This window comes from Gopherus flavomarginatus, chromosome 21, assembly GCF_025201925.1.
Source record: "Gopherus flavomarginatus isolate rGopFla2 chromosome 21, rGopFla2.mat.asm, whole genome shotgun sequence".
Lineage (NCBI taxonomy): Eukaryota > Metazoa > Chordata > Testudines > Testudinidae > Gopherus > Gopherus flavomarginatus.
Window position 1 is genome coordinate 17,737,558 of NC_066637.1, and position 9,407 is coordinate 17,746,964.

Here is a 9,407-nt window from a genome sequence, read left to right on the forward strand (position 1 = left end):
CACCTAGCCCCCGGTCAGAGCTGGGAGGGGAGGCAAAGCCAGCACTTGTGAGGCACCGTGCCAAGCCCAGCTCTTTGAGTGGCTCAGGCTCTGTGCTACCATTTTGCACAGGAAATAACTCTGGGATTTACTGGGATGGCAGCTGGCTGCACCCAGGGTCAATGCTAGCCTCTAATCTGGGACACACCCGCCCATGCAGTCTGGGCAGCTGGGCGACTCTATTGCTCCCAGGACTGATGCCGAGCCCTGGTTCAAGCCTATAAAATGGCATCTCGTGCATTTAAAGACATTTCCTTTTCTAGTTGATATGCAGCCCCATCCATTCAAATGTGCCATGTGATGGGCTCTCTGTCCCCATTGTACAGGTGGGGAAACTGAGTCAGGGAGCGGTGAAATGACTTGCCCCAGTCCATACAGCAGGTCAGCAGCAGAACTCAGACTAGACCCCCCCCCCGTCCACCACCTAGTCTCATGCTCCATCCACTAGACCACACAGCCTCTCCGCTAGCAGACTATTTTCAGCTCTCCCTGTGGCATGGGGAAATGTGCCCCACATCAGGGTGAACTGTTGAAAGCTTGACAATTTTCACAAACTGAAAAAAATAAAACGTCAGCTCTGGCCAACTGCACTGGGTTTTTTTTTTCAATCAGCTCGAACAATTTCATTTCAGCCTCTTTTTCCTTTGCCTTTTTTAAAAAAAAACCTCTCGTTAGTCTAGGTCGCGAATACATCGCCAATGAAAAAGTCCGTTCAAAACTGGCATTTTTCATTTGGAAAATGTCAAAATGTTTCATTTTGACAATTTCAGCCCCCTTTGATGCGGGAGATGTGCTAAACCCACCCCTTTTTGAGAAGTTTGGGTTGCAACAAGTTGGCATCGAAATTGGAACAGAAAAATCCCCATCCGGCTCTAGAAATACTATCTTTGGTTCAACTGTACAATGGGGCTAAGGGTTTTCTTGGGCCAACCTCCCATCCTCCACTCTCACCAAAGCCCAAGGTCACCCCAGAAGCCAGCCCACTTGGCTCTAGTCTCTGATCTCATCAGCACACCTGGCCCGGCAATCTAGATAACTAGCAGCTTGCATCATTCCTCAGTCTTTAAAGATCATAAAAACTTGTGTTGTAAAATTTTTAAATAGATTTTATTTATTGTCCAATATATTTCAAGCACAACAGGTCGTATATTTTATGGGGCCTATAACCCAAACAGGGCTGCAGATGAAGGAAAAAATGGGTTATGTTCCCCTAAAGGGTTGTAACTAATAATGCCACGCGTTTTCTACATATTGTTGCACCGTCAGCCCAAGGGTCTTCAAGAAATTTACAAACATTAATTCATTAAGCCTCGCAACCCCTTGGGGAATTTATTACAGGAATAATTCATTGTTCAGCCCTGCTACTTTACAGGTTGGAAAACTGAGGCACAGTGCGATCTAGTGGTGGTGACTTAGCCACAGTCACACAGCTAGTATAGAAAGACCCTCCCCACCCCTTAACTGCTAGCCCTGGCCTTAACCTCACTCCCATCGCTCCTCTTTGTCAGGTGATGTTCCACACGGCCTGCGGGGGGCATGTTAAGGACAAGCAGGTGATCTGGGTAATATCTGATATCTCCTCCATTGGGTTGGACTGCATCTCAGTGTTTCCAGCACCCCCCTAGCTTATGGGGAGTCTCACCACACGTGATGGGTTTTTTCCTTAAAGCCCCAGCTCCTGGAGTCATGTTAATTTGACAGCATCTCAGCTTTTGTTTTACAAGGCTGTTTGGGATGCACAGAAAAGCTTCACCAGATTTCCTGAGTGTATCTGAGCAGCACAGAGACCCCAAGGCAAAGAAACAGAACCTGACATTTATTTATTTATTTTTAAATCTCATGATTTTTAAGCCAACCTCATGATTTATTGGGGTCTGACTCATGAGATTTGACTGTCCAGGGCTGGTGGCTTTAATATCCTAGATGAGCGGATAAGGTGAGGCATTGTGCTTTACGTGCATGGACCTGAATCCCACTGTCAGCAGGTCTCGTTTGTGTCTCGTCCACACCAAGAGGACGGATGGGCCAGTGGTCAGAGACCCTGCCTGAGGAGGGGCAGGGACAGTTCCTCGCTCTACCCCGGACTCCCCATGGTGCTGTATGGTCAGATTTGCAAAGCTGCACTGCTCAGGGTTACAACATCTAACTGATTTCAGCACCTGAGTTTCAGTTTCAAAAGTGACTGAGGCCTGGGCTAAGTTTAAAAATCAGGTGTTGTACAGACAAAACTACACAGGATCTTTTCAGGGGGCAAGACAAAGATGCCACATTTATTATGATAATCTGATTTATGACCAATAACTAATATCTTAATCCTTATACACACATATTGTATCTAATACCTATACAAACACACACCCATCAGATGTTCTGCAGCTGCTGCATAGTTACCAGTTCTGAAGATAGCTTAAGTTCATGGCTTGATTTTGCAGCTTGGGTTTGTAGCTTGTGGCGGCTAACTGGCCAGGAAAGCCAGGCACGAGGACGAGCTGGGTCTCTGTTGGGCGCGCACCAATGTCCCTCCATGTCGGCAGCAGAATGTTACCCTCCCAAGGTCTTCTATCTCACCCGTCCTTTTTGAGGGCTTTAGTTTGAATCCAGAGTCTATAGGTCTTGTTGTGTTATGCTGCCTCTGGGTTTGGTGACTGATCACCCGTTAATTGCAGGCGTGACTTTCAGCCTAGGACCTGGCTTTGATCTTCCTTCTATCGTATCTTTTCTTTTTAGGGTGGACTCTTCTTACTTTGTTAGGGCTCTTGTCTGCATCTTCAGCCGGTGGGGTTTGTGGGGGAAAAGACCACCACTCAGTTGATTTTGGATCAGACAGCCTGAGGCACCTTTATTGTTATAACAAGACTACAAGATTACAAGTATGCATACAGGGAGAGACAGCGTAACCCCATGCAAGGGGTAGGCTGCTCTGCCTTTACAATTTTCACCACGCTTATAAAGGTTAAAACCGCAAAACGTCATACTGATTACACAAGTTATTTGTCCTTTTCTGGTAAATTAATATTGCAAATCAGCAAGCTATTTTAACATATATCATGCGTTTTGGCAGTGATTGAGCTGGTCATTTTACAATTGAGCAAGCTATTTCCACACTTATCATGCGTTTTGGCAGTGGGTGAGCTGGTCATTCTGTAACTCCACCTTGCAGTTACCGTAAGCAGGCAATGTTTGCTACACTATACTTGCCTAAAGCTAAACTGGCACTCAAGTGACCCCTTGTCCCCCCTCCTAGTTCCTCTTTTGTCAGTGTTCCATACCCTGCTTTCTTATATCTAGTTTCTCCACACCCAGGGCACACCCAGTGCGGATAAACAAGTTTCTTTGAGAACTAAAACCATGGCTTTTATTTTGCATTTATTTAGCTTGCATGGCCTGTAAACTAATAAAGCTAAAAGCATATTATTGTTGCAATATTATATGTTAAAATCACAAATGCTTATATCAATGGCAGGGCTCTGCAGCAGGGACAGATAGATTACTGTTTCAGTCATGGCCCTGGTACAGTATCCGACCAGTGACAGCAACCTCCAAAAGGCTTTGTGTCATAAACAGATAGCTAAGGGTTAATGTCTCTTCCACCTGAAGCACCTGACCAGAGGACCAATCAGGAAACCGGATTTTTTTCAACTCTGGGTGGAGGGAAGTTTGTGTCGGAGTCTTTTGTCTGTCTGCCTGCTTTCTCTGAGCTTTGGAGAAGCAGTTTCTACTTTCTAGTCTTCTGTTTCTAAGTGTAAGGACAAAGAGATCAGATAGTAAGTTCTATGGTTTCTTTTCTTTGGTATTTGCATGAATATAAGTGCTGGAGTGCTTTGATTTGTATTCTTTTTGAATAAGGCTGTTTATTCAATATTCTTTTAAGCAATTGACCCTGTGTTGTATCATCTTAATACAGAGAGCTTATTTGTATGTATTTTTCTTTCTTTTTATATAAAGCTTTCTTTTAAGACCGATTGGAGTTTTTCTTTACTTCAGGGAAATTGAGTCTGTACTCACCAGGGAATTGGTGGGAGGAAGAAATCGGGGAGATCTGTGTGTTGAATTGCTAGCCTGATTTTGCATTCCCTCTGGGGGACTAGGAAAGTACTTTTGTTTCCAGGACTGGGAACAGAGAGTGGGGAAGGGAAAAAGGATTATTTCCCTTTGTTGTGAGACTCAAGGGATTTGGGTCTTGGGGTCCCAGGGAAGGTTTTTCAGGGGGACCAGAGTGCCCCAAAACACTCTAATTTTTTGGGTGGTGGCAGCAGGTACCAGGTCCAAGCTGGTAACTAAGCTTGGAGGTTTTCATGCTAACCCCCATATTTTGGACGCTAAGGTCCAAATCTGGGACTAAGGTTATGATACTTTGGTAGCAAGACAAGATCCCATATAAACAGTTACCCCATTTCTTCATACCTTAATGCTTAGTATGCTAATAAACCCATATGCAGGCCTGGGGATCCAGACAAACAAAACTGGTTTTATTTAGCATTTGTTTAGTTAGAGCCTGGAGGCTACACACAGGGCCTGCAAAAACAATTGCAAAGTTCATTTAACTATAAAATAATAGCAAAGCTTATTTAATAAGGCGGGAGGGGGTTACATTCCCTATCAGGTTTGAACTTTATTTCATCAGGACAGGCTGGGGCTGGAGGTTGATTCCATCATTCATACGTGCCACATTCACACATCTAAACTAAACTAATAAGAGTACAGCAGGGTTTGCAAAAATGAAGGTTGGAGGAAGCTTTTACAAAATGGAGTGAGAGTTTTAAAATGGAGTTTAAATTACAATATGGCAAACAGTGAACAGAAGTTACAATGTAGGCAAGTGTAGTGAATGGTGAACAGAAGTTACATTAATAAAGTGAACAATTAAAAACAATTTCATTTATCAGTTCTACACAGGTTGACCTCGGTACGTGGCTCAGGGCTGTAAAAAGGTCACGCCCCGAGAGCCGTAGTTGTGCTGAACTACCCCCAGCAGAGACACGGCTAGATCAACAGACCAAGCCTTCCAAGGACGTCGCTACCACCTCGCGGAGAGGAGGATTCACTCCATCGCTGGAAAATCCCCTTCCATCAAAGCAGGAAGCTTCTAACCTATGGCGCACCGGTGGCACGGGGACAGCACCGTAGCCGTGCCACTGCAGTGTAGACCTGGCCTTGGTCTCTTTGGGCTTCAGTTCTCCATCTGTGCACAAACAGGGAGGGCATGGGATAAATATGCTAACGAGAATGGCGTGCTCGGATCCTGGGGCAACAGAGAGCCTCCAGGTAGCGTAGAGAGACCCCACCTTGCTGGGGTCCGTACCTCGGTTCTAGACGTGCTCTTGTTCCCCTTAGGAGCTGAGTGTCGTGCGAGTAACAGCTGTCACCGGTGGGTCAGTTCCTCTCTCACCCTCTCCCTGCAACGGGGCTTTTCCGGCTCTCATGGCTAGACCAAGGCACCTCGGCAGCCCAGGCGGCTCGGGAGCTCTGGGGGGATCCTGGAACATTGAACAGAAGGGGCTCCATCCCCTTCAGTGCCAGCCCCCAGTAAAGGAACCGCAAGGGCATCCTGTGCTAATTGCCCAGGTGGCTGCAGTGAGACCACCGTAAGCTGCAGAATTTGGAATTGCTACCGGAGGACGTAGCAGATCAGGGCTACAATGATTAGGGAGGTAGCAGGGTCTAGCGTATGGGAGGGAAGAAGCAGAAGCAGTGTTAGACTCACTGGGGCCCAGGCCAAGGCTGAAGCAGAAGCCGGAGCCACTTAGCTTTGCAGGGCGCCCTCTGATGGGGAGCAGACAGCGAGCTTTGGTGCCTATTAACGGGAAGGTTTTGTCCCAGCCTACGGAGGCATGAAGCGGGAAGACCCTGGAAAAGCAGCGGAGGGAGCAGGTGCCCAGGAGACCAGGGGGAGCAGGGGGAAAGCGACCAAGAGCTTTGAGGGTGAAGCAAAGCCTGGACGGAGCCAATTCACCACTGCTGCGGGGAGCGGGGTGTCCTGGTTGGTTGGTCAGCAGTGAGCTGCTGGTGCTTTCAATTCACATGGGCTGCGCTGCAGGGGGCCCGTGGCCCTAAGAGGCTGCCCGTTCTTCTCAGAGCCCTGGGCTTCTGGCCGGCAATGGGCCTGAAAAGCGCTGCCACCCCCACGCCTGTTTCTGTTATGACTTGATTTCCCTGGCCCCAGAAGCATGCGCAGTGGAGGGGAGCATGTGCCCCCCCGACCCCCTGCTGCAGGGAGCTCACAATCCCCAGATGCATTATGCCCTGCATGCTTCCCCCCCAACCCGCCCCTACTGTCTGCTCAAGTTTATTACTGTCTCCGCTCACCCCGTGCGGCATTAACCCTGTACTGCCCTCATTCTAGCCGCTTGGCTCTAAGGGCCACATTTTGCCAGCCTCCCAGGATAGGGAAGGATGTACCATATTTAAAAGGCAGCAAGGGGGAAGGATGGGGGAAGGATGCAAAAGAGACCATTGGGAGAGAGGCTTGAGAAGAGAGTGAGTGGGGTGGAGGCAGGAGCTGAGCCAGGTGGGGGTGCATCATGTCACTTTCGTGGCTGGTACAGGAGGATAGCAGCCTACTGCTGGTGCCAGCTAACAGAGCTGCTTCTTTAGCTCCAGGAGCAGAAGCTGGCTGTGCAGTGCTGAGGGATCTGAGTTTGAGGCTGGGGATGGGGATGAGGAGTGAGCCTAGGCTGGGGCCATTGCTCCTGCGGCCAGAGGCCCAGCAGAGCGCCGTGCCAGGCTCGGGATCCTGCCCAGACAGCGTTCCACGGGGCAGAAAAGAATCCGCCAGGAAGCTTTCCGAGCAACGGAGCATGAAGGAGACGCGCCCTGGGGGGATGCAGGCCAGACACTGATTAGAACCGGCCTTGCTCTCCCAGGAAAGGCTGCGAGGAGAAGGCTGAAACTCAGAGGGCGGCTGTTCAGAGATGCTTCCCTGGCCATAAATCCCCACGTGTTGACAGCTCTGGGGCTGGGTGGCAGAGCCCAGCCCCTGCCGGGTCGCAGCTCTGCCGAATGCCTTTCATCAGCCTGGGGAAAGGCGAGAGGAACATCTGGAGTGGAGGCTGGGGGGCTTATGGAGAGAGCAACGGCTTTTCCACACACTCTGACCGCAGCTCCCTTTCCCCGTCGTTCAGCAGCGAACCGGCCCACGGGCCCCTGCCACGGAGCCCACATCCCTGATCTCCCACCACGTGGGTTCCCAGGCTATGGATCCTTTGGGCCCCAAGGCGGGAGCCCCCAGCCTGGCCTGCTGGGGATGTTCAGTCCAGCTGCTTTGGTTTCTGAAAGTCTATTTACTCAGTCACCAGTTTTAGCAGGACCTGCCATTGTCACTATGTCACATATACTGGTCATTCATTTTACAATCCCAGCAAGACTAGATCTGAGACCCTCCTCCCAGCCCTGACAATTTTCTATCTGACCAGGATAATCCCCTTCTGCTCTCAGCTATATAGAGCCTATGACACACAACTGAGCAGTTCTGATTCCATGCAGCAGAAAGCAGTGGTGCACATCCACATTAGCTTAATACACTCTATTAGAGACAATGTCGTTTAGGCAGAGATGTCTTCCTACAGCACCCATTTGACTGGCAATCTGGAAACAGCCAGTGTCCTGGGGAATAACAGAGCTCTGCTGGGATAGCATCAGCTAATGGCTAGAGCAGGATATTGTGCATCAAGATTCCTTAGTTCTCTACCCAGTGACTCAGTGTGTGACCCTGGCCAAACCACTTCCCTTTGTCATGCTTGTTTCCCCATCAGCCAAAGGGGGATCATACCCACCTCCAGGGCTATGGGGTTTAGGCTTAAAGTGCTTTGTGATCCTCCCATCATGCAAAGTGCAAGTTACACAGATTTGTTCTCTTGGGAAGGAAGGAGTCAGGGTTCTCTCTCGAGCCCAGCTGGAAATAACTTTTTTCCTTTTCTGCCTCATGGAGAAGAATGAAAAACCGAGCGCCACAAACTCTGATTAACCAAAGGAAAATCCAGCCTCCAGAACAGGTGCTCCACAGGGCCCCTTAAATCCCAGCACAGCTGGGAACTGGCGCTGTGTACGGGCAATTATTTCTGCTTGTCATCTGCACTTGGAAAGGCACATGCCAGCCATACCAGCAGGCATGAGTCAGCCGGCGGGGCGGTGGGGGGAGAACATCCCCTGTTATGCCCTAGATCGGCCTCTGGAGGGGCTCATGTGGCAGGTTAGAGTCAGCACTCAGCTGGAAGGAATATAAAAGGAGGATGAGGCTGATGGACCCTGGGGTTCTTGCTGGCTTCCTGGGCTACTTCGTGTCTCCTGAAGTCCTGGCCTGGCCTCTGATCTCACAGAAAGAAAGTCTGGGGTTATTACAGTAACAAGGCTCCACCCAAGCTCCCAGCCCCATGGCGCTGGGTGCTGTACATTCACACAGGGTGAGAGAGACTGCACCTGAGAGCTTGCAGTGCAGCTAGTCAGAGTGGTGGGAAAGGAGAGGCCCAGCCCACACATCAGGAGCAGGAACAGAAGCCAGATCTCCCAACCACTAGACCACACTGCCTCTGCTCGACCACCTTCCTCCTCGCCTCTACTGAGCCTCCCGATTCGCCTGGCCCGCTGCTGCTAACCACAGCAAGTAGGCGAAGAGCAGGTCCCTCTGGCAGCAGAGAGGTGGCGGGACGGTGCTCTGGGGTGAGGAGGGGCAATCGCGCCTGCCGAGCTGGGTGGATTTTTTTTTGTCTTTTGGCAATTTTCGCTCTTCTGGAGACAGCACCTAAGACCAGGCCAGTGTCGTCAGGTGGGAGGCAGCACTGTGGGACCGTGGGAGACAGGCCCCAGGAATGTGTCCACCTCAGCCCAGCACTGCCCCCAGGGCTTTTGCAAAACCAGGAACGCAGGTGAAGGGCAGGGGATTAACACGGTTAATCAGCTAGCGCAGGCAAAGATGCATTATTCCAGAGATGGGCCCGATCCTGGGCTCACCCCCACCGGTGTAAATCAGGACACACTTCCTGGAAGCCAGGGGGATGTCAAATCAGCAGAAGATTAAAATCAAGCCCATAATCAATAAGGCTCTGATCCTGCCATCAGGAGGATGCAGGGGGGCTCTCATTGGAGGGGGGTGGCACTCGGGCTTTTCATGGTCTCAGGGGTCCGTGCTAGCAGATCCAACAGCAGGATCAGGGCCTTCGGGAGGAGAGCAGCAGCAATCCACACCCCATGGCGGGGGCTGGAAATGGGGTGCCCTGGCTGTGAGAGAGGGGCTGCCGGGCGGAAATGGAGCCAACCTGCCCTGCTGGGCAGCCTATCGGACCGTCTGCTTCAGTAGGCTATGGAGAGGTGAAGGTAGCGCAGCAGTAGCCCAAGGGTTAACTTTTCGCCGCTAAGTGGGTGCAGAGAAAACC